At 44.7% G+C, this 25878-nt stretch overlaps 2 long non-coding RNA genes across 2 annotated transcripts in view; both read left to right on the top strand.

Moving 5' to 3' along the window:
* The window catches only part of LOC135280990 (uncharacterized), a 35383-nt gene extending 33095 nt beyond the window's left edge, over window positions 1-2288 (top strand). Inside the window, exon 3 of the long non-coding RNA XR_010347788.1 lies at window positions 2065-2288. This is a non-coding gene — a long non-coding RNA (uncharacterized LOC135280990). The remainder of the gene's footprint in view (window positions 1-2064) is intronic.
* Window positions 2289-9906: 7618 nt separating this feature from the next.
* On the top strand, window positions 9907-22487 carry LOC135280707 (uncharacterized). The gene is made up of 3 exons (XR_010347563.1): window positions 9907-10039; window positions 10672-10898; window positions 16880-22487. It is a non-coding gene; the product is annotated as an uncharacterized LOC135280707 (long non-coding RNA).
* The last annotated feature ends 3391 nt before the right edge of the window (window positions 22488-25878 follow it).

Raw genomic sequence — 25878 nt, 5'->3', positions numbered from 1 at the left:
TGTCATCTCTAGTCATAACAGACAGCAGATTGCATTAATTATGTATGTACTATGCTCATGAATGGAAATTCAACGCTCTAGGGTGAACTCTGCATCTCGAAACACGAAAGTAAAAAAAAAAAAAAAGAAAAGATATTTTCTTGAGGCTTAATTGGTGGACATTTTGTGATTATACTTTTTTTTTTTTTTTTAATCTTAGCAGTTGCTTTAAATTATCCCTAGTGTAAATTTCCATATGGCTTTTTAACTCATTCTTTCCTTTCTGGAGAATTTAATTCTTCTTCTCAGGTATTGTTCATAGTGTCATGGTGAGTAAGTATAACACCACAGTGTGACTGTCAACTATAACTGTAATTATTGCCAGCGATTCATTAATTCACATGGTGATGGCCTGTCCCTGTTTGTGTCTCTGGAGAAAGGGAATAATAACTGAATGTAAAACTTGGGCCTTGAGTTGAGTGGAAAAGTAGCACAAATGTGGTACCAAACTCAAGCTTTCTCTGTATTTAAAGGTTAATCAGTTTTGGTTTAGCACCACAGCTATTCCACCAAACCTCTGCCTTGTGAAATTATCTGTTACAAACAAATTGTCTACATAGTGGGGATCTTGCCAGCATTAGCATGTCTTATCAAATTATACCCTGGGCTTACATTGCTTTATATGCAACATTTTTTAAGTGTGCTTTAGGTCTTCAATGATAAAATGCATTTGAGAGTGTGAGATTAAAGCTGCCTTATTAGGTCTATCGAGTAGCTGATGTCCATGATCTTTATGGGCTGGATGTGACTTTGATAAGAATCAGATTGGGTCATAAAGTGAAAAAATACCACTGTCACTTTTTCTGACATATCCATTTGACACATGCAGAACTGTATCTCGGGTTTATACATCAAAAATTCAGCTCGCTTTTCCTCCTGATGATGGACACCTTCATCATTTCCACAAAGATATTTTCCACTATAAAATATCTTTTCCTCCTCACATCTGCCTTCTTCATTCTCTGTTTGTGTCTATTCAGTGCAGAACAGAAGCAGTAAAGAAAATCATATGGGGAGGTCCAACGCCTTTAAATGAGCAATTTTTAAGAAACCTCAGCTCTCATACACAAATTGATGATATGTCGCGTTCAGCAGAGAATGTTTTTGGTGTCAGAGGACATGTCTGAGAAGAAACAGAAAAGAGACATAGCAGTCAGGGTAGCATGAAGTGTCAACAACCCCTTTGAAGCCCAGACCCCTTTTCATTAAGATGATAAAATGAAAGATCAGCTGCTTAACGGTGGAGCATGTGAATATTTTGATCTGAGATGACGTCTGTGGTTTTGCTTTTTTAACTAATGCATTAGAGCCTCTCTCCCTCAGAAAAGGTATCAGTTAGTGATATCATGGGTGAGCTTTTATCTTACCATATAGATCTGAGCGTGTTTTACAGCAAAGATAATTATCTCCAACCAGTGATTTTGGTTGGTCTTTGATTTAGCTGTTCAAGCAGATGCCACCATAGAGATTCTATTATGCACAAACAATTGTATTTCATTGGTAAGTGCCCTGCATGCCTACCTCATTATTAGAACCCAATTAATTTTTCTTTGTAATAAAATGGAAAGACTTAGAGCTAACAGGAAGGCTACTCTAAAGAAATTTGGACCAACCGCAAAGAGTACCTGGAAGGAGCAGAAAGAAAGAAGAGCGGTAATTACGTGACACATGCACACACACAAAAAAGAAGGAACATGAATTGAAGTTTCAGAAACAGGCCCAGGGAGCACAGATCGCAATCTGGCTAGATTGTGAAAGTACTACTAAGATGTTTTAATTATATGATTGATGTAAGCTTCAAAAGGAAACTCGGCGTTCACAATGGCTGCAAGGTTAGGAGTGTTATCTAATGTATAAAGAAAACCACCACCGAAGGCAAACAGTGCACGTGAAACTTGAGACCTTTCTCTTTCAGAACCAATCAATACATCTTATTTTTAATCTATATTATGTTTAAGAAAATGTGATGACATCCTTGATTGAAGATCACACAAATAATTATGCTAATAATGGCTGACTTTGTAGGATCTGCAAGGAGTGGATCCATGAGAGCTGTCGTTTGAATTCCTGTGACACTGCATGCGCGGAGACCTGGTTCAATTACCTGACAGAAGCACACAGACTTCTTGTTTGTGACAAACTGGGGAAAGCACTGCTTGGGGACACTGATTAACACCTTCTAACAGAGTTCTGATTACTTTAATCCAGTGACTTAGCTTACCAGTAAATTATCTCTTTTCAAGATAGCGGGGTTTGCTGACACTGGGAATCTCATCTGGCAGGGAATTCTGGTAACTCAAATATTCTTTTCCTCCAAATCAGAAAAAAAATCCCTTCAAATTTTATTTTTTTAGGAACTCTTTCTTTTTCTTTTTTTTTTATTTTCAATCTTCTGATTAGAATTTATTTTTTAATCACTTTTATCATTAAGATTGTTATTATTAATGGGAAATAAATAAACAACATTTAGAATCCACCAAAAACAAATAGTTTTATAATTTGTGGTTAAAAATTCAAAGAAGAAATCAAAACAAATCTTTTTCTTTAATCAGCAAATCATTGTATTCAAGAAGGATACTTCTTCATTTGAAAATTGTAACTGGAGGGTGGTTTCTGAGCTCACTAAAACTTTGCAGAAGGTGACCAAATGCTCTGCATGTCTCTGGCTATCAGTGCCAGGCAATAAACTGCTTTTTTGCCTTTCTTTTGGTGCTATTTGTTCCAGGGGATCTGAGGAAATGTTACCTTTCCATACAAAATGTCTCTGTACACCCAACAGAGTTTATTCAAAGGAATAAGTATTTCTTGGTACCCAAAATGACAAGTGAGGTGGATGGACATTAAATAAGTCTTTATCCACAATGGGCAGAAGAATGAAATTAAAGCCATACATTCTCTGTGGCAGAGCATATGTTTTTAATACAAGCATCCACATAAACTTCTTCTGAGATGGGTTTGGGTAGTCCAGACTACCCACTCCTGTCAGGGCTTGTTATTGAAGGGTAACTCATTTCTTGGAGACACCCAAATAAAATCATAACACAGTTGGCCCAATTCTATTTAAAAGTCCTTTTATGAGTTTTGATTGACCAGGCATGATGGTAATGGAGTGAGAGTTAATGCTACAAGCATTACACAGAAGAGGCAAAAATAAAAGCTCTGCTGTGCAGACAGGAGGGGTGAAGGGTCCATTGAAAAGCAGAGAGATTAGCAACTCATCACATTATATGTGGGTTATCAGGAGACAGAGGTAATGAAAGTGAGACCTATATCCTTGATCAATAAGAGTTTGACTGCATTTTGAGTTCATTTTCCCCTGCCGAGAGCGAGACAGCAAGCTTACTATTGATCACAGTGTTAATCCATAACTAGTCTGGGCCCTAGCCTAGTGGAACAAGGAGGAAAAATAAGATAATAAGCAGGAACTCTTGATCTTTTATTATGGTGTGCTAGATAAAGAGAGTGCAAGGTTCAAGGTGAAATACTTTATGGTTAACCCCTTCTTTGCTGCTTAACTCCAAGTGCATGAATGAAAGTAAATTAGCCAGGTCTCATGTTTTGATACGTGTTGACCTTGAATCCTGTTGACAAACCCTTTGCTATGAAACCCACACGTGTGTACAGGTTACCACTCCACACCTCTTCAAAGCCCAGGGGATGGAGCACTCACGTGGCATCTGAGTGATATTGGGGTCATATCCTCAGCTGGTGAAAGCCTTTGTCATATCCCTGAAATAAGCAGGAGTGAGCTGCTGTAGCTGAGATGAGGAGATGCATCCCTAAACCTCACCTTAGCAGGGTTGTTTGAAAATTGAGCTTGCTGGTCTTAACACAGGCAATAGTTTCCATTACTTGTATATTTATTCCAGCCTTTGTTGGAAGCACACCTAGATATTCCCTGGTCATTGCTTTTGCCTGTGAGTTGTCTTTTTCTTTCCTCTGATGTTTTTAAATGACAACATGTGCAATTAAGACAACTTACTTTTTCCCATGGCAACACCTGACTGATGTCAGAGACTGCCACATTTTGAGGTGAGCAACTGATGGGATGTATGGCAATTACTTTTTAATAAATCCTGTGAAAAGGAAGAAAATTTTTATTGCAAATAGGTTTTTAAACTATTAATACTCCATACACCGCCGCTTTAGTAAAATTTTTAAATATCAGCATTCCCTTCAAGACTAAAGTGAGCTCTAGTTCATTATTTAAATTCTATAAGGCATTGACAAAATTTCTATAAGATATTCAAAATACCAGTTTTGAGTTCCTTCCACTTGGAGGTGAGGAGCACACCAGGAGCTTAATCATGTTGGAAATATCTCCTGTGGTTCCTGTATAGGTGCAATAGAAATATTTGTATTTCTATAAGCATTCAGCCCTTCTGCCTCGTGTGTGATCCCATCACAGCTCACCAGATAACAGCTCAGTGCTGGCATTTCCAGCCTGATTTAAGTGACTCATATTCCAGCAGAGCAGTGCCATTCCCTGTGCTGTTGGAAATGTCTCTGGGATATGACTGAAAAAAAGCCTTGTAAATGTGATTTATGAGGAATTTTTTTTCATTCTTTTAAAAAATAGAATAAAATTAGCAGAGCTCCTCTCAATACCTTGATTTTTTGGGGGCCAAAAGTCACAAGTTTGATCTGCCTAGGTAAAAATTACTTATCTTCTGCAGACTGCATCAATGAACATCATCCCCAGTGAATGGGGAACACGAAGATGCCAGCACACACATGGCACTGAAGCAGAACTTACTCATCTCAGTGTGAGTCTCACTTTAGTGTTATAATTTGATCCTACAGCTCGGCCAAATCATAATTATGCTCTGCCTGCTAATGACACGTTGCTGCTTTGGCTGGGTAATGTACTTTTCAGCTCTCCCAGGCTACACCTAACTCATTCAGATAGCCCATACAACTAATTTACAACCTCTCTGGAGCTACCTCACAGTTATCTCCTCTTAGTAGTTGTTAAATTATCCCTACGTATCATTTACATGTTGCATGATTTGGTTGGGATAATTAATGCCTGCAAAGCACTCTGAGGTTTTGGGATGAAATGTACAGTAGAATTACAACGAATTGTTCTGATGATGTGATGATAAATAAATACTGCAGCAAAAAAAAAAAAAAACCCTGACAACAGCTTTCATATGCTATTAAAAACACAAACCTGTAGCTAGAACGCTCTTTTCCAGCTGTGAGTGCCCTGTAGTCTCAGATACTCAAACAAAGAGAAGATTAATCTTCAAGTGGTAGATAGTCACTTATTCTTTAGTGTTCAGCATGTTTTACACAAGGGTGTGTAATTCAACTATTCACTGTAACATAAATCAATTTATGGACAAAACAAGAGGAGAAAAAAAATCCCATTGTTCTTTAGCTTAATAACACACACAAAAAAAAATAATAAAAGGGAAAATGATTTATAGGACTCCAAAGAAATTGCAAGGGTGTTTTTAAAAAATATCAAATGGTTAAAATATTGCTGTAGGCAGCACCCACAGGTTAAGCTGAGTGATCCTTCCTGCATGGAAGAAGAGAAGCGGAGGCTCCTGCAGATCAAAAGAAAGCATCTCTTTGCAGTTTTAGGGGCTGTGTTTACTGGACTTTTCTCCTTTATTTTATAGGATTTCAGTAGTTCAATGAATGTTATTAGTTTTACATTCTGAAAACACAGCTTTGACTGCAGAGGCTCAAGTAGCTGATGCCTTTAATTCAAGGTGTTGGTTTTCCCCGACAAGGAGGTTCCCCCAAACTCTCTCATCTCATTTTTGTCATGCACTTGAAAGCACTCATTAAGTTTGCAATGAAAGGAGGTTGTTAGAGCAGAGGAAATTGTAAAGTGGACTCTTGCACAGGAGCTGCTTTTATAAGGCCATGATCTGGACTGGACACTGATGCCTCGAGTTTCTTACACTGCTAGTTATAGATGCACGTGAACAAGGCATAGATTTGTGTGCTTTGAACCACATCCCCTAAATCTTTACGGACTCTGTTTTCTGACTACAGCCTCCATTTATGCACATGCCAATATTTAGTGCAATCCCTGCACAAATAAATGTTATTGTCTTCATCTAACCAAGGCAGCAACCTTAAAAATATCACTGATGACAGATGTGTGTACGGAGATTCAAACATACAGATAAAGATGTCTGTGTTACTCTTGTGTAACGTGTGCCAAGCCAATAATGAAATGCAATGTAGCATTTATAGTCAGATCAGAGCTTTGTGGTTTTACTCTCTTGAAAGTACCACAGTTCTCAGGCTGACATTTCTGCCCAAGCTGCCCCTGGGGAGGACTGCAGAACCCTGCTAAATATTTGCAAATGAGTCTACTCCTTGTGAAAGTCTAATATGGAAAGTTTTACCTTCAATAAATGTTCATGAAGGAAGGAAGACCAAGCTCTGGAGCTGGAAGTGTGTTTTACTCTTTGTTAAGGAGATTTTATTGTGTTTCTAGAAGTGAGAATTTAGAGTCAGCCTCTGGACACGGGCAAGGTTGTGATTCTGCATATTGAGTTATGCATTTTGTTCAGGGGGGAGGGATGAATAGCAGAGGAAGACATAGAAAACCATTATAAAAATAATTAAAGTGAGATGGTTTTTAATCAGTTTATGGTCTAGTTTTCACATATACAAAGTGTCTGGAGTGAAAACCTAAAGAGAGCCCCTCAAGTCTGCATCTGGTGCATTCTTACATTCTGTGCCCAGCTGTCAAATAAGTTAGGGTAGATCATTAACTGTCTCACAAAGCACTTTTTAAAATGAGGATTTACCCCTACACACTTTTTTAACCAATTTGTCAAGTTACAGATGAATTTCCTTAGGCAAAATGAGACCCTCTGTTCTACTGTGTTTGAGATGCTCCAAAAGGACCAAGATGGATGTGGCAGAGGCTGCCAGGTAGGATGGAAAAATGCAGCCTTAGAGGACAGCAACCAGATGCCAGCACAAATCACAGAGTATTCAAAGAGCAGCAGACAACAGCAATAAAAAATAAAAAAGTAGAAAATGTCACTTATTTTTTTATAGTTTGGAGCTCTTGGATGACCTGTGTAAAATGTGTTGTTCATAACTATGTCCCCAGTCCATTTTGCAAAAGTCAGTGCCTGAACATGCTGGGATATCTGGCATAAAAAATTATTCTTCTGTACACAAAAATAAAGTGGCAGTGGGAAATTTTACTGTAACAGAGACTGTAATCACTCTAAGGAATACTGGCATGAGATGTTTCAGAGCGGGTTTCAGCTCCAGATTGTCGAAACTAACAATAATTTCTGTAATTATTTTATATTAATTATAGGTCATCTACTAATATCTTTAATTAATTAATGTTCTAATGTGATTATGTAATTTATAGTTACTGTTGGAAAAGGTTAATTTGTCAAGAAAGACACAAGGTAAACAGAAATGTTATTAAAACCCTGTATAAACACTCAATATAAAACTTGAACTAAACTAAATGCAGCAGTGTAAAGAAATAAATGTTTAAACATCTACATATATACAGACATCTATCCAGTGGAATTTCATAGAATGGTTGGATTTCTTACAGGATTTTTTGTCTCTTAGAAATAAAAAATCTTTTTTTTTTTTTTTCCAATGGGAATTTTATTCTAAAAAAATAATTTTCTTTTATCTTTGAAGAAATCATTCCTTTTTCCAACATTTTAGCCTAAGGAATTTTTAAAAAATATGTTTAAGTTATTTTGTGATTTCATTTACATGGAAGACTTTAGACAAATATAAATGAAAATATAAGGATTTCTGTTATCAGATCAGTCACATTTTTTGTAAACAAAGTTTAATTTTAAAGTTTTTGAAATTTAAACAATTTTTTCTCTCCATCATATAGATATTTTCATTGAGTTTGCAATTTACCTTATGATCAGCCTTAAAATTTATATTTACCATTTTCTTGGCCAAATTTCCCAATGCCACAGATCTCAGGAAAACCAGAATAACCTTGGGTAGAATTCAGAGATCATTCACAGAGCTCCTTTCCATGCTCCAGGTGGGCTCTTAGCCCTGAAAGCCTTCAGATCCCCTTTTCCAAGGTATCTTAGAGCCACTGCCAGGTTTCTTACATCTCTACTTGCTGCTGGATCTCACAGAGTATTTTATGCCTGAGTAACTCAGGTCAGCAGAGTATTTTTTTCTGAACTCACTGGAATTGCTCTTATTTGATTAAAACATGGCAGCTTGGGTTCTTGGGAGTTCTCGAGAGTTCTTTGAGGGATGTTGCCTCTTCCTTCAGGTTTGTGCAAAACCAAGGGTGGTTTGGGCTGGGATAGTGAAGGAAAAGAGGCAAACAACTGACAGGAATCAGAGCCACGATGTTAAACAGGTGTAGTGGGATCAGAAGCCATCCCTAGTGTTCATTACTGGCATATGCTATAATACCATCAAATTATTTCAGCAACCTGATGTGAGAATGGGGTGTGGGGTGGAAATTTGCAGATGGTAACAAGGGCAAAAAATGCCGAATGAATTTTAAATCTGCACAGCGTAACATTTTAGCATCAAAGTGAGCATTTAGTACCAAATACCATTAATTAACATTTCCATGGGCTTTTTATTAAATGCTTGCTCAGCAAGTCAAGTGTCTTTCAAGCTCCGAACAGCTGTGAATGTATAAAAATATATTGACACAGATATATTCATGCATGCAAATAAATGTATTTCTTTCATTTGTTGTGAATGATTGTTATTATATTGTAGGGTTTTAACAAGTTAAAAACTAATTTGCATTATCAATCTGAGCAGCTGAAAGGGGGTTGGACATGAATACCTGTCTACCTGTCTGTAATCACTCTGTAGCATCTGGTCCCAGCTAATTTCCTTTTCCTACTTATTAGTAACTCACTCCAAGGCAGGGAGAATGGGTCCTTACCCAGATTTGACTTCCTGCATCTCTTTTCAGGTTACTCAGGTACTCATTTAACAGCAGCTTTCAACCCAGAAAAGTTAGTCAATGCCATAAAAAGGGCATAAATTAAGTTTAAAGTAGTGCATTGCAGTGAAGTAGTACTTACAGTTTAATCATCAGACCCAGTCAGCAGTCACCTGATAGCTTTTGTTTTTACCCTGTGATAGCAACTAAATTAATTTGTTTCCTAATAAAATATTTCAGGATGTTGAGAAAACATAGATAAGTAGACAGAATCCTTATTAGGATCATCAGTATTAACATAAAATCCTTTTGTGCTCATTAAGGAAAATACAGTCAATTTAATTAATGCACATTAATCCCCAGTTGACATTAAAATCAGCTAAAAAACAACACTGATATAGATTATTAAAATGAAAGTGTACAAGGTGGCCTCTATAGGAAGAAAATAATTCCTAAAAACCCAGGGCTCCTCTTTTTTTTTTTTTTTTTCCCATATGGAAAATGTAATCTGATTGCCTGTCCATTACTCTAAGGAAAGTTTGCAGCCACCAATGGTTTTCCTGTGGGACTCAGGGGCAGAGAAAGAAAAGTGCTGGAGACAAACATCTGTCCCACGCTGGGGGGGTGTGGAAGAACCCTCTGTCCTCCTTACCCTGGTCCCTGCTGGAAGTGCAGTGCTGGGTTTGGCAGACCCTGAGCTATTTTCGGGACTGTTGCTAAGCCTGAGGAGCTGCTGCTCACCTTCTTTATCCCATGTGTGCTTTTTTGCTGCCCTGGCCGTGATCCAGCAGCGTGTTAAGACATGGCATGATCCCCCAGTGGGTGTGAGCTCATCCCTGCTCAGCAAAGCCCAAACATTTGCTGTGAGGCATGAGGTGCCTCAGTCAGGTCTGTGAGATCCTTCACGTGGCATCAGTTAAGCAGGTTCTTGAGAGCAGTATCATAAAAACTACCCGAGTGACTCAGGTGTGTGTCAGACTGGTGTAACAAAGCATTGTAGGTGTTCAGGCACCAAAATCTCCTGAGCCTTCCCTGTGTGTTCAGGCATATCCTGTGCTGGGCTGTGTGAGTGCCCATGCAGAGCCCTGGCTGGGAACAATGCAGGTATTTGAGCCCCACCTGATTAGGAGCTGTTTGCTGGCACAGTGCTCAGGGACCTCTCAACCCAGCACTGCACTGAGCTCCAGGCAAAGCTCTGCCAAGACCAGGCTGCTCTGGGTGAATTTTCAGGCTGTCCTCAGGGATTTGTCCCAACATGGAGTGGGAATGCAGGGACCATTCGACATCCAGTCCCATTGCTGTATGTGCTGGAATGATAACTGGGGGGTTTGAGGGCTGGGATTTGCAGCAGCGATGCTTTAGGTGCCTGAAAGCACAGGGGATTCCAGCTTCACCAAGAGCTACATTTCCTGCTCTCTTTCCCTGGTGCTGGCTCTGACCACTGGGACAGGGAGCCATGCTCCTGTTTGCATTGCCTCTGGCCCCGTTTTTCTGCAGAATGCCATTTCAGGAGGAACTGATGGAAATGTGACCCATTTCTCTTCATTTCCCAGCAGAGATGGAGAAGGAGCTTATGTCCTCTCAGACAGAGGAGGACCTTGAGAGTAGATCACCATCTCTCTGGGGCTGGTCTAGCCCCTGGAGGACTGATGGAAAGGCAGGGAAATCACACCTTCCAGGAAGGAAAGGACAGCAGGTCAATCCTCTTTCTTCACCCAGCTCATTTTCTCTTTTAGAGACCCGCTGGGCAAGAACAGAATTTGTGAAGGGCTCAGGGAAAAAGGAGAAAACACCAAACAGCTCAGCCCTGCCAAGGGACTGGGAGCCCTAGAGCTGCCCAAAGGCAAATTCCAGGCACTTGCCAGGCTTCAAGGAAAAAAGCTGCAGTGCCTACAAATTCTGGGTTTATTTTGACTAGCAGCTGCACAGGCATTTTGAGAAGCCACATTTTGGACATGGGTGTGTAAGTGCCTCTGTACATAGTATAAGTTGCCTTTGAAAATTGGTTTTAGGTGGCTCTGCAAATATTATCTTACTAGTTTTTTTGTTGAATGGGGACTGAAATAATTTTCTGATAGAAAAGGAGGGTGTTGAGGAGAGATTGACCCTCAATATGTAGCTTAGATTTCAACAGAAGATGGCAGAAAAGTTTCCTGAAAGAAGAAATGCAGTAAGTTTTGGTTTAGAATTCTTGCATGTGTAGCAAAAACCAATTTTCATAGAATCTAGGGTCAATGATATGTAGCTGTCCTCCTGGACACAAACATTGCTAAAATACCAATCAAGTCACAGCAGGTCTTATTTAAGGGAGTGAGTTTTGTCCCTGATTGTTTGGTTACATTGCACTTTGTATTTCTTCATCATTACCTGGTGGTTTTATTTTGTACAGCTTTTAAATCCAGAGAGACAATTTTTTTTCCTTTTCCTCCAGGATTTTTGTCTCTATTAGAACCTCATGCCCTCCCTTCCCTATTGATTACACTCACAGACTCTTATCTTCAGCTTATAACTTATTTTATTAACTACTTTAGAAAGTGAAGATAAAACATGAAGGAGGAGAAAGGGAATTGTGTGGTTATCCCATGAACAGGGAGGTTTTATTTTTAGAGCATACCTAGGTGCTAACAAAATAGACAAATTATTTTTCTTTTTAATGGCATGACATGTTCCAAACTATGATAAGGTTTTGGGCTAATTAAATAAGAAGTGAGGTCTGTTAATGTACAGTTTTTATGATAGATGTTAACATGTCAAGTCTTTCCTTCTTTTTGCTTCATATTTTAAGGTTTCCTTTTATGTGTGTGAAAAATGAGTAAAAGTGTCAAGTCTTATCACACCTGACCTTGCTTTTTGGCTAGCCTCTTTCCCTTATCTATCGAACACATTACTCTCCCCATCATAACGTGGTAGTGCAAACATCGCAGCTGCCCAGCAAACATGACCAAAGCTACCTTTAAACTACCTCTAGACTCTTTAAACTCAACTAAAAGGCTGATTAGGTTCCACCTCTTTGGTCATTATCTCATTCCGATAGCCACGCAATGAAAAAGCAATCTAGTAAAAAGCTCTCTCCTAGGAAAGCTAGTTAAAGTGTGTGCTTGCTTAGGACGGTGTACTTAAAGAAAACAATTTATTCGTTCGTCAAAACCAACTGTGTAAACTAGTTTAGCTGTTTGCCGAGGCTTGGAATGAACAAACGTTGTTGTTTTCCTCCCACAGCTCCTCGGGGAGGGGACGGGGGGTTCGGGGCGGCTCCGGCCCCGGCGCTCCCGCGGCGCGGGTGCTGCGGGTCCTGCCCCGCATCCTGCCCGAGACAGCCGCCGTGCCCTGCCAAAGGCGACAGCCCTGCCCTGCCCCGCAGCCCACGGAGCGTGCATCAGCCTTTCCCAGGGCAGGGAGAGCCGGCACCCCGCGGGAAAAGCGATGGGAACCCCCGGCCGCGCTCCATCTCCCTCTGGCTGATGCTCGCCCCGGGACTGCCTCGGAGGTGCATGACCCTCCCCGAGCTGTTTGATCCGTTCTCCCTCCCCACCTTCCCAGGAATTATCTTCTCTTTTTTTTTTCCCTAAACAAATTTAGAAGGAAGAGATTAGCCAGGGGAGGGAGAGGCTGGCTGCGAGCCCGCAGCCGGCGGTGGAAGGGAACCACAAGCCTTTCTCGGGCGGTGTTTGCTCGGGTTCCTTTAGCAAGCGCGGCACAATGGCAACTATTCAGGAATCAGTCAATATGACCTGGCACTAACAAGCCCTAAAAACATATATGCTTCATTCTCACAGAGACTAGGAATCATGTTTTTAAGTGGGATTTAGTTTACTTTGTCAACAGAACAGGTAATGCGGAAAGTCTCCGCCGTGGAGCAAAAGCGCTCCCCGTGCCCTCCTCCAAAAGAGACATTTGGACCATAAAACCGCCTTTCCTGAAGAGGTTCCAGCACAGGTGGTCCGCAGTGACAGGATTTTCCCAGAACAAAATTAAACTGGGCAGGAGAAGCGCCCTGGGAATTTTATCCGCCTCCGCCGGGGGGGATTCCCGAGGGGTGAGCGGGACGAGCTCACATCGGTACCGGGAAGGTGGGCAGGGAGAAGGGCCCCGGCCACAAAAGGGTTACGAGCCCGGAGAGTGGAGCTATTTGTTACCGGCACCCACCACAGCAAAAAAAAAAAAAAAAAAAAATTACTGATTAACGTGATCTGTCAATACGCCTCTGCCCCGCGGCACTGCGGGACTGGAGCCGATCCATTACCTGGCACCTCCTTTGCCATCTCCCTCACCTTGCCGAGCCCCTGCATCCCTGGCCTGGCCCTGAGTCATGGGTAAACACCTCCGGGTGCCAGGCTGTGCCCGGGGTACCCGCCCGGGCCGGGCGAGCTCCCGGCCCGCACCCAGCGCGGGGGTCACGCCGGGTCTGGGGCCTCCTGCGGGGCGAGGGTGCAGCCTCCAGAGAGCAAATGAGGGAGATCCCCACTCCTCCAAAGGGCACAGGCAAGCCAGAGGGGGGAAAAAGTCCCTCACGAGCAGGGAGGTAGAGACGGCTGGGAGGGGAGGACCTGCCCCGCAGCGCATCCCTCACCCGGCTGGAGGAAGGGGTTAAAAATAAAAATAATTATTCTTTCTTTTTAAAAATTGCAAACACACAACAGTTAGAAAACGTTGTTTTTCGTAGCAAAATGTGGCTGCGCGCAGGATAAACATAAAAAAAATAAAAATTAAAAAAGGATAAATGTTTTAATTAAAGCTGCCCTGGGTTCCCTGCAGCGGGGCTGAGAGGGGCGGCTGCCCGGACCCGCAGCTCGGCCGGGGCTGCCCCGCTCCGGCCCCGCCGCTGCCCGGGCAGGGAGCAGCAGCAGCGCTGCGGGCAGCAGCCGCCGGGATCCAGACCTCCCCGCGCAAATTAATTCATCACAGAGCTTGTTAAACTATTTGCAAGGCGGACATGATGTGGGCTGCGGGGGGGGGCTGAGGGGTTTGGGTTTTTTTGGGTGGGGGTGTGATGGGTGTTTTGTTTTTATCTCCTCTCTGGGGCCAAACAGCAGCTGGCAGCCAAAAGACTTTCTGAACTGTTTCATTTGAGGAAAGTGAGGAGAAAACTGACGTCTGACTCTCTCCGCATTTTAAATATGCTTGAATATAATTGACCGACTGCCGCTATGGAGCGTTTGACGTGCGTGACGGTGCTGCACCCGGGTGCTCCGAAAGTCCCAGGAAATGCTCATTTGCAGGGAGAACTTGTTAAAAATGAAGGGCTTGGATTAAATGCAGAGGCTAAAGGCGTTTGCGTGTGCCACCGTTCGCATCACGATTCTGCAAGCGCTCCTCCACCTCTCCCCGTACATCAAATTTTTAGTTCAGAAAAGCCTGGTGACTGTGCGGTACTGGCTCAGAGAAACCCCTCACTGCATTTCACGAAAACCTCCTCTGTGCTGCAGGACCTGCTGTGTTAAATTATGATCCAAAGGCTGTGGGGTGGGAACAATCAATCAGAATACCTGGGGTAGTGTGTAATGTGTGTGCTCTTGCCAGCGGGAGCAAGCGGCCCCTGAACACAGTCCCCCAGCAGGTTAAATAAATATGATACTATAGACAAACCGAGAGGATCATATGGCCGCATCAATCAGCTGTTGATAAAATACAATCTTCCTTTAATACACGCTGGGAAAGTTATTTAACACTTACAAAACCTGAATTCAGTGCTGTTTCTTTTAGTAAAAGGGGAGAAAAATATTCTTTGAAAGTGCAACTCTTCTTAAAAGGCGCGGAGAGGTGACAGTTGCATTTTCCTGGGGGATATAATAGAAAGCTTTTAATGAAGCCACAGACACTGTACAAAGTACGTGAGCCACGATGCTGGAAAAATACAGAAGCTGTTAAAAGAATAAGTCAGTGTAGAAGTGGCCAGAGTCGGTTCCTGGCTGCGCATTAGGGTTTATTTCCTTTTCATTCATGATTTCACAACTCGGGTGGCTAAAAGGCTCCCGAGAACTGTTTCTTCTTGGCATGTAATTAGGGACGAGCCGCTCCAAGGAGGAAGGGACCGGGGTTCTTCCCTCCCAGCTCGGCAGCTGCCGGACAGTTGGAGCGGCTGGAGAAGCGGCAGACACGCGGGTGCCTGGATTTTTTTTAAGTGAGACTGTCAGATAAATGCTAAAATATTAGAATTTCCTAAAAGAAATCAGTTGTCCCGGCTATTTGTTGAAATAAAAGTTTTTTGAAGGGGCTGATCACAGGTGGTTTTTTTTTTGTTTGAATTTTTTTTTTAATATAGGAAGGAATGGAACTCTCGGGGTGCGATGTGTTTCCCCCCTCTCAGGTGAGAAGTTTTGCTTACCGAGATAAAAAGAACTGTCGCCCGAGTACGCTTTGGGATTATCGCCCATTTGTTAACTTCCCGCTTTCCACTCACTGAAGTGTCCCTTTAGAATTCCCTTCCCGGTGCCTTGTCCCATTTCCCCGGCTGTACCCCGCTCCCCGACAGGCCCCGACGCTGCCGGGATGCGGAGCCCCGCAGAGTTTGGGGGGCTTCAAGCCCCTCTCCGCCCACCTGCAGCTCCTCAAGGCTCGGGAAAAGTCAGCGCCGAGCCCGGGGGAGACGCGGCATAAATCACTGGGCAGCCCAAACCTCCGTGGGGAAAAGCGGGAGGAAATTCTGACAAGGTTTCCCCTAACAAATGGAGATTAATGCCCTCTGTAAAAAGAAAGCGGCTGGAAATGATGTTTATACAAGAAAAATCCTGCAAACAGGGGAAAGACTGGAAAAACCCCCAAAGCCCGGGAGGCTGCCGGTCCGGGGCTGATGTCAGCCAAAAAATTACAGGGCTGAGAAGCCAAGAAGGCGTTTGATTCCCGGTGCTCTCCTCCGCCCCTGGAGAGCCCCGCGGCTGGGGCTGGGCATGGCCGGGATGCCCCGAACCTCGCGGGGCTCCTCGGAGCGGGAGGAAATCCCGAAAAATCCCAGCTCGGGATGGGACAGGGCACCCAGGGTGGGTGCGGTCACCGGGAAAGGCTCAGCCCGGGGCAGGGTGGGGTGGCAGGGGGCCCGCAGGCAGCCCCAGGGCGGCTCCGCGCCTCGGATGCGTTTGGAAAGTTGCGCTAAAAAGCTCTTTACCTGCGCCAGCCACCCTTAAGCACTCTCCAGGGGCTTGTTGGGCAAATGTAATGGCAAGGCCAGGGGGTCTTGTTTGGCTAGACGTGGGGACATTTGTCATGGCTGACCTGTGAACTTCAGCTTCTGAGCCCAGGACTGTAAGGAGAGGCTCGGGCTAATGTAATAAAGCGAGAGAGACAAGAGGAAAGGCCTATCTTGCCCCAGGGCCACCACATGTTCACTCCGTTTTACTGTCAGTGCTACATGGAAGCTGTGGCTTCATTTCATATTCCATTAATATTTACAGCGGCGATTGAATTTCCCATTACAAAGTTCACCACGCACGCACTGCTAATATGAAATATTAATAGTATTGTGCACATTATGAAAATTCTTCTTATTAAAATATATATATATATGTATATATATGTATGTATACCGGGCAATTTGCACCGGTAACTCCATTTGCTGTGCCCACCTGGCGCGGAGGGGACCCGCAGCCCCCATCCCCGCGGGGGATGCGCGGGGCACCGCGGGGCTGCCCTGGCACGGGAGTGCCCGGGTGGCACCGCAGGAAGCAGCGTGGCCCTCTCAGTGCCACCTCCACCCACGGGGCCGAGCCATTCACTCGTGAAGGGTCACGTTTCCCATCTGGTTTGGGGCATCCTGAGGACAGGAGATGCCCAAAGCAGCTTTGCCCCGGCTGGGATGGGGCCGGGGAGAATCAGGTGGATCCGATGGTGACAGAGGGGTTTTAAGTTTTTTGACTGCTTCTCCCAGCTCGGCTTTCCGAGACTGTTTGAAGTCCAAGCAACCCCTGAGTGTCTCAAAGATGAGTAATCAGGCATCACCTTACTTTGCAGACCGCAGCTGAGTCACTTTTCAGTTGCTGCTCAGGGCGGACAGAGAAATCCTATCTCCTGTGAAAGGAAAATTGGCCGCCGGAGTCCCAAAAGTGCCCCGAGGATCAACTGAAATGAAAGTAAACCGATAATTTCCAGATCGCGTGGAAAACAGAGGGATATCGAATTTAAGCACCGCAAGCTCAGCCCGGCAGGACGAGCCTGTCCTGGAGCACTTTATCTCGCTGCCATTCGAGGGAGATGCCCAGGTCATTCTGCTCTTTTTATTACTTTTATTTATCATTCTGAGCACAAGCAGCCCTTCCTTTCCCTGTATCACAAACCTGCACGTTCATGGTAAAATATCAATTTGTCATTTGTGTGTGAGGAAGGTGCCGGGGGAGAAAAGTCTGGGGGCTTTGGGGAGCCCCGCATGCAGCATCCACAGGTGTTTAATGTACTAGGAGGAAAGTTGGCATAACTGGGCATTGAGATTTTTTTTATCCCGGAATAATTCTCCAATTACTCTGATGCCTGTCTGGAACTCAGATTCAGTTTAAAAAAAAATCCAAAAAACCCAAAAACCAACCTTGTTTTCCGTCAGGTGGGGATGTGTATTGATTTACCCGAGTATTTACTCTCTACTGAATTCAGTGAGAAAAAACAGCTCTAGAGTCACTTACTTCACCTTGAATCCTCGGTGAAGGGTGTGTTTGAACTGGGAGTGTTCCCACCTCCCTGCTCCCCCAGATTTCATGTTTCCCCATAGCTCTGGGCCCTGGCTAAGGGGTGCCTAGGGGTTTTCTCTGGCTCGTTTTGACCGCGGGATGTGATCAGATGCAGGAGGAACTCCCTGGGCAGCTGGAGGTGCTGCAGATGTGGGTGCAGAGATCTGTTAGCCAGCAGATCGTGGTGGCTCCTCTGTTTTCCCAAAGCTTCTCCCACGCACGAGGAGGAGATGCTATTTATGACTCCTAATAGATCTGGATTAAGGTAATTTAGGAATCCTTAGGTTCGTCTCTCAGCTCGGGAAGATGACAGGCTCTGGGAGGTATGGATGGGTGACATTTCCACCATGAGATCCGTCCTTCCCCCTCCCTGCTGCCCCCCTTCGCGTCCCCCCCTTCCAGCCCTAAATGTGTCATGCTTTGTCACATCCTCTGCGTGTGTGTTTTTAGAGAACATTTGAATAAAAGGCTCGATGCCAGGTATTGGTGACACAGTGGGTGGAATTTGCAGCCTTTCCACAAAGAGTTGGAAGCCTCCATTTGCATAAGGTCAGGGTACAGCTTCTCACAGAACTTTAGCAGCATCTCTGTCTCTTAGCAACACTCTTGCACTCTTGGTCCCTGCATTAAATTGACTGGTCCTTTCCTTTTCTTCCTTTCATAGGGAGGCTTACAATAAAATGTCACCCTTCCAACCTGTGCCTGTCACCCAGTAGGTCATCTGTTTCTCTTACACCTCCTCCCCCCCACCACCACTTCATCTCCAATTAGGGGATGAGATTATTCATTTGGTGGATTCCCAAAACTGCTTCATTTTTTATTTTGTTAATTAATATTAATAACATTTCTCCCTTTGTATTAATAAAAAGGAGCCCTCATAAACAGTGAGGAGATAAGGAGCAAATTGCAGGCACCTGCAAAACAATGGGATTGGAGTGGGGTAATAAGGCGAGTGGAGATAGAGAGAGCAAGGTTTAGGTCATCCTCTCCACCCATTTAGTTGATGCAGGGTTGAACTCAGCATGGAAGCCTTCAATGTGCTCAGAATATTAGAGTCACCCCTCTTGGCTCCGGCATGGGAATTGGTGACAGAATACAGATGCTGATAGGTGGTGTTAATGGAGGGTCAGGCTTGGACAATAGTATCCATCACTTGCCTCATGGCTCTGCTGTCAGATGGAGTCATTTCTGACTGCTCTATCACCAAGATTTGGGAGAGATTCAATTATTACCTTAGGCTTGGCAGCGCTAGATACAAATCTATGCCCAAAGGACTGGAAAAATCACCCCCGTCTTCTTCTCTCCCAAAATGTTTCCCCCCCCCCCTTCCTGAATAAAATAATTTTTTTTAAGGGGGGTGGGGGGTGGGGGGGAAGAGAAATTTTTTTAAAAAAAGAAAATCGATGTCCGTGGCATTCGATCTATCCCTCTGCTACGAATTCCTGGGGGGAAAATCAGCCAACGCTTTGCTCGGCCTGAGAGTTACCCACCAGTTCCACCTCACTGTCAAACTTTTGTAGGGAGGGTTATGGCAGAACCTCTAAACTTTGGAGTCTGTACCCAAAGTTCGTGCTTTCCCCCCCGAGATTCCGGGCTCTGCATCCCTGGCAGGGAACTAAATCCCGCCCCTGGGTGCCAGGGGATGTGCAGGACACACTGCAGAGCCCCTCCTCGCCCAGGGCGGGTGGGGAGATTATTTATCAAGAGCCCTCGTTAACTTTAAGAACGGGGCTAAAGGACAAACTTTAAGCACGAAAAAAGCTCTCCATTTTCCCCTTTTCTACTTTTTAAAGGTATTTAAGTGGTGATAGCCGTTTTAAATTCAGTTCGGATTTTATTCCCTGGCTCCCTGTGGCGACCTGATCCACTTCTGAGGAGGAATGGCTTGTTTTCTCTTACACGTTATCCACCTCTTGAGTGGCGCAAATGCTAAGGTGAAACCTGGTGCTTTTCAGCGGTATTTCTTCAAAACTCTTATTCAAATGCCCCCCTCCCTCCTCGCTGTTCCTCCCGAAGCTTTCAGACACTGTAATTCCTGCAAGATAAATTCTCAGGTAATGGGTTCTGAGAAAAAGCAACAGAGGTTAGGAGTCAACTGCCTCCTCTTTAATAATTCACATGTCATATTTCTTCCACTTTGTCAAGTTGGCTAAAGAAGATGGGCAGGGCTGAGACAGGCAGACACTTGAGTTTATTATCCGAGGACTAGGGGGACCCAGGGAAAGGCGATGCCCCCGCTGCCTCTGGCAATTCCTGCTGCCCGCTCCAGGGTTGTTTCTGCTCGCCCAGGTCCAGGGACTGAGCACAGGAACTCCTGCCTGCCTTTGCTCTTCCTCGGATCCCCCATCCTCCTCTCCTATTTGCCTTTAAAGCTGTTACTCGTCCCTTCGATTATTTTACTACTATTTTTTTAAGTGTAAAACAGGTAAATTAAAAATCAACCTCAGCAAAAGCCCGTATTTTATTTGATTTGATTTTTATTTTATCCACTGTGCTGTGATTTGTCTCCCTGAGTGCTAATACACTCTTGGATGGGATATTTCTCTACTCAGCTCTGTAAAACTTTTGGGACTCGCTGGCTGAAATTCAAACAGTTTTGGAGATTTAGCAGTGAGATGAGGAAGTTTGGGCTCTCTTCCCCCAAAGCAGCGGTGCTACAAAACACCAAATGTAGGCAAAAAACCGTCACTGAAGGGGAAGAAACAAATAGTTCACTCTTATGAAATTGGTCACCATTCCTTAAATGATAAAGGTCTCCAAAAAGAGTTGAAAATGTATGTATTATAATCCGAGGAATCCCCACTAATTTGTCTTTTCAGACGGCTTTGAGAAAAACCTCCAAGATTTTCTAAATTTGCACTTTCCTGCCTCATCCTTGACACATCCTTCCACCACATTCCCCAGCCCTTTCCCCGAGTGTGAGTGCCGATAATGTCATGTACCTGTGAAGGTGTCAGCTGCATTTTGAAATAAAACAGAAGGAGAAGAAAAGCAGTTCCCTGAGCCCCACTGCCTGCTCTGGAAAGCGCATATACAGGTGAAAACACGAGTGACAGCAGAGCAGAAAATGTCCTTATTCTTCTGGGAGCTGCCTCTTTTCCCCTTTTACTATATTATTATTTTCCTCATACTATCGTTTAGAGTAAAAATAGGGGTTTTTTCAACAGTCTTTCATTGAAGCAGCAACACATTTTAACTGATCTTTTGCAGTGTGGTCTCTTATGTGTGGCCATAAGTCTTATCCAGAAACAGTAAATCTATCTTATCTGTCAGATTTTGGTAACTTTATACATGAAAGGGAAGAGCAAGCAACTTTGGAGGATTTAGAAAAAGGACTTATCAGTGTAAGCAAGGATAAGAGCAAACCCTGAGGCCCATGGGAAGTTTGCCCTTGTGATAGTGGCCAGGGTTTGTTACATTTTTGGTTAGAGGCTCATGACTTTCACCCTTCCTGCAAGCATCATTTCCAGAAACAGGCAGCTCTGCTGTGCGGTGAAGATTGCTCTGGGATTTCGTTGGGGTTTGTTTTCCCTTCCGAGAAAACCCTTTGTGTTACTGGGGCTTCAACACTTCAAAAACAAATATAAACCCGAAACGAGACCCACGAGCCAAAGAGAAATAGCAAGCTGACAGTCACCCGGCCGGCTGGAGGGGGCTGGGGGAGCATCCTTTGGGAGGGGAAGCAGAAGAGCTCCGTGCTGGGATTCCTGCCTCCAGCCCTCCCGACGGCACCCTGCGTGCCTCGTGTCTTGCACAGGGGTGGCAGGCTGGCACCGAGGTCACCCCTGGGCTCTAAAAGCGCACGAATGTCCCCAAACTGTCTGCGACTGTCGCGTTTCTCCCTCCCTGCCCCGAGGAGGGTGAGGGGCTCCCTGCGCAGCACTCACCTGCCATAAGGCACAGCATTACCCCGCCTGAAACTCTTCAATTCACAGTCTGACACTTCGAAACTTTTTTTTTTAATTATTATTATTTCTTTTCCAGACACCAGCACTTTTTTTTTTTTTTTTTACTTTTTTTTTCCCCCAGTTCCCGGGATGGGAGTTGATTTTCCCGGTGCCAAGCCGCTCCCAGAGACACCCGGCAGGGCTCGAAGGGAGAGACAGAGCCATCCTCCATTGGCAACCAGCGATGAAACGCACTTGAAAAGCTGCCAGGGAGAATTAGGATGGTAGCCCTATCCTGCAAAATCAGATGGTTTGCAGTGTCCCTGAGCAGCTGTTAAGCTTGTTGAGTTGGGTTTTTTTTATTAGTATTAGTAGTATTATTTCCAGGCATATTTTTTTAACACCTGCGAAGTTTGTCTATGAGGATGCCACTAAAGACAGAAGTACTGAGTGCTTGACAGACTCCATAAAGTCCCTGGCATCCTTCTGGGTACGTGACAGGTCCGAGGAGCGGGATGCGAGAGCCGGGGGCTGAGCGCGGCCCGAGGGAGCGCCGCTCCCTGCCCGCTCCGCCTGGCACCGCGGGGCGATGCCAGCCCCCTGCAGCCCGGCAGAGCTGCCCTCCCGGCCCAGAACGGGACAGGGACGGAGGGCTTGGGTGGGGAAGCCACCTGCAGCCCATCCCTCCCGCCTCAGTCGCACACAGCCCGTCCTGCGCGGCGCAAAGGGGACAGAAGCTCTCTAGAAGAGTAGAAAGCACCGATTTAATAGGGGAATAAAAAAAATAAAAATTAAAACAAAATTAAAAATAAAAAGAGGTCTGGTGTTCTTCTCTGCTCCTTGTTCTCCGGTGAGGAGCTGCCGCTGGTAGCGGGGCTCTGTCGGCCAGCTCCGGGGAGCTCTGCCCGGCGGAGGATGAGCTGCGCTCCCGCCGGCAGCATCAGCATCCCCCGGCATGAGCGATCCTGCTCACACTCCTGCCATCAGTGTCCCTGCTCACATCCCTGCCATCAGTGTCCCTGCTCACATCCCTGCCATCAGTGTCCCCGCTAACACTCCTGGCATCAGTGTCCCTGCTCGCACCCCGACATCATTGTCCCTGCTCACACCCTCGATATCAGTGTCCCTGCTCACACCCTCGATATCAGTGTCCCTGCTCATTCCCTCGATATCAGTGACCCTGCTCACACTCCTGGCATCAGTGTCCCTGCTCACACCCCGACATCAGTGTCCCTGCTCATTCCTTCGATATCAGTGTCCCTGCTCACAGCCCAGCATCAGTGTCCCTGCTCATTCCCTCGATATCAGTGTCCCTGCTCACACTCCTGGCCTCAGTGTCCCTGCTCACACTCCTGGCATCAATGCTCCTGCTCACACCTCCCGTCTGAACCCATCTTCCTTCTGCCTGCCAAACATCTGCAGCATCCCCCCTCCTGCCCCTTGATTCCACTCCCTGCTTCTTCTTATTGAGTTCTCTGAGTCTCTCTGCAGCTTGTCATAACCTGTAATAAAATGCCCTTTTCGTCGGGAGTTAAAGTCCAGAGGGCATCAGATCCATTTCCAGCTGGCAGCGGAGGAGCCGGGCAGGACAGCGGCGGGAGGATCGCCTTGGTGCGCCTCCAGGGCTGTAACTATTTCACAGCGAGGCACCCCCAGGGCAGCCGGTCCCCACCCAGCCCAGGGAGGACACTAAACACCAGAACATCCCCATGGCCCAGCCCAGCTATGTGAATTATTCTTATTCTCATCGTCATTCTTTTTAATTCTTACTCTTATTTTAATTCTTTATTTCTATTGCTAATATCTCCAGAGTACCTGAAAGAAGCATGAGCACTATATGATACAGATGAATGCACTATTGTTTATTATATAGAAGGCAACATCAGACACATACAATGAGTATTTGTTCCTTTTATGCCCACGTGCCTGTGCATGGAGAATAATGCACGACCATAAATATGACCATCTATAAGTGCTGTGTATTTATGCTTACATACATATGTTCATTAATAAACATGCACTGCACACATGTGCTTGCACAGAGAGCAGGTGTCTCTACATAGAGACATAAAGACACATTTTCCTTGTGTTGTACTGCACAAAAAAATGTTCATCCTGCCCGGTCTGCCCCCTCCTCTGCTCACAGAGTTGTGTGTAGGACCAGAAAAGCATGTCAGAATACAAGGTGTGAGAGGCCAATAAGCCCTTAAGTGGTTACACGTGATTTATTTTCCTTTCAAGCCCAAGCAAACAAATCACAAAGAGGAGGTTGGTTAAAAAATACTCCCAGCAAGGTGCTCTGTAACCCCAGCACAGCCCAGCGTGTCCTGGCACGGGGTCAGGCTGTGGGGCTGCTGCTGGGGCTGTGCCTCTGATCAAGTATTTATGGCCACTGCATCTTTGCATAACATTTACTTTGCTTTCTTTAATGGCTTTCTCCACTCCTTTCCCTGCTCCTCGCTGCAAACAGCCTCAGTCAGCCCCAGCGATGATATCAAGAAAGGTTTTTCTTTTTTTTTTTATGGTCCAGCCAAAGCGAGGTCATTCTAATAATACCCAAGGTCACTGGTGGGAGCCACCGAGTCTCCCAGTCATTTTTCATTTGCTTGCAACAGTTAATGACAGTCACAGGGATGGAGCTGGGAGCTGATGGCCATGTGATGTCACCAGCACATGCTAGGGGATTATAAGGGCAGGTACAGGGCAGGGTTGTGGATTAAAAATGATGGGGGAAAAAAAAATCACTATTAACTGCTTCACTCCGGCAGCTTGGTGGAAAAAAAAATAAAATCCTACAGACAAAGGAGGGGGACTTCTTCCTCCCACCCCCCTTCAAATCAGTTCTCTAAAATGCCAGCTCAACTGCTCCATTTTTTCCTGATTTAGTGACTCAGCTGGAAAAGATCTGTGCAGTGTGTGAGGGGAGGCGCTGCTTGCTGTACCAGCTGCTGGGCAAAAGGTTGCAAAAGCAACCTTGCAATTTCCTGGGGGCGTTCCTCTCCCTCCCACCCAAATCAGAGGCCTCATCCCTCTCCTCATTCTGCCAAGGGCAAAGCCTGTGGTGGCACCAGCAGGAGTCAGACCTAGACAAGTTTTTGTGGGAGTTTTTGGGGGAGTTTTTCTGGTTTTTTAACTCATGGTTTCTATTCTAGCTGTCCACTTGGGAATAAAAAAGAACAAAAAGGAGCAGATCCCCTGGTGAGATCCCCCTGGTCAGGCTGCAGGAGCCCTGGGGAGGTGGGTATTGATTTAACCATGTGCACCAACTGTGAGGCTCATGCTGCAAAGTGCCCCTGACACAGCCGTGGTCATCCTCAGAGCTGCCCTCGCCCCCAGGGAGCCACCCCAGGGCTCCCAGTCCTCATGTGTGGCCCAAGGTTCAAACCCATGGGCTGAAATCTTACACCCTGGAAAGCCAGGAGAGTGCACCAGCCTGCAGGGACCAGGGGAAGAAGCTCCACAAATCAGATAGATACCAAATTTCCTAATAACTTAATAAATATAATCATATTCTGGTCCAAAAATGTGCAGAAGTAAGAACTTTTTAACCTGTAGGTTAACTAACAGTTAGACTGCTCTTTCTCACTGAGAAACAAACAAAAAGAAAGATAAATTGCATATTAATCTTCACTCAGCCTCTCATCATTGAACTGTTTTGTCTTAGTTATCTCATCGTATTGTATTTGTTTACAAAACATGACCTTCTCATAGCCTTTGTTTCTGCATTTTTATTATTTTCTGACATATTAACTGTATAGTGACCATCAGTTTATTGTTGTCAACACATATCTTTTAAAAAAAATAATTCCATGGGGAAAGTTGGACATCGATTGAAATCTTCATCCAGTGATTTTTATTAATTCAACGTACAAGAGAAAAACATGGCAAACCACAAGAAAACAATTACGACAGAAAACAAGTGACTGGTTTATATGAACACCTAATTTCTAGAACTGTTTCACAGCCTCTGACCATTTATGAAACTCTCACTACTAAGGTCAGTGGACTTTGGATTGACTCATGTTTAAAGCAGGATGGATCAATGGAGTGAAGAGATGAGTTCAAACTGATGTCGTTGTCCAAAATACACCGAGATGCATAATCCCCACACTGTGTTTTCCGTGTTTGTTATCTCTTCTTAAAGCTAATCCCTGCAAATAACTTTTCCTTCAGATCCTGTGTCTCATTTGGATGAGGAGGCAGAAACAGATGCAGCTGGAGGCTGAATCCTTGAGCCAAACTCTGAGCAGGGGTGGCTGCAGTGAACTCCTCTGAAGGATGCTGAGCTGTGCCAGCACGATTCCAGCTCTGGGATGTTTTGTTAAGGATCTTCAGGTGTTACCTGGTGCTTACTGTCAGAATCAAAGGCTGCAGTGTTTATTTCTTGTCCCTGGGAGGACACAAA

The sequence above is a fragment of the Passer domesticus genome, chromosome 14, assembly GCF_036417665.1.
Source record: "Passer domesticus isolate bPasDom1 chromosome 14, bPasDom1.hap1, whole genome shotgun sequence".
NCBI lineage: Eukaryota > Metazoa > Chordata > Aves > Passeriformes > Passeridae > Passer > Passer domesticus.
This window is presented reverse-complemented; position numbering and strand designations above follow the sequence as displayed.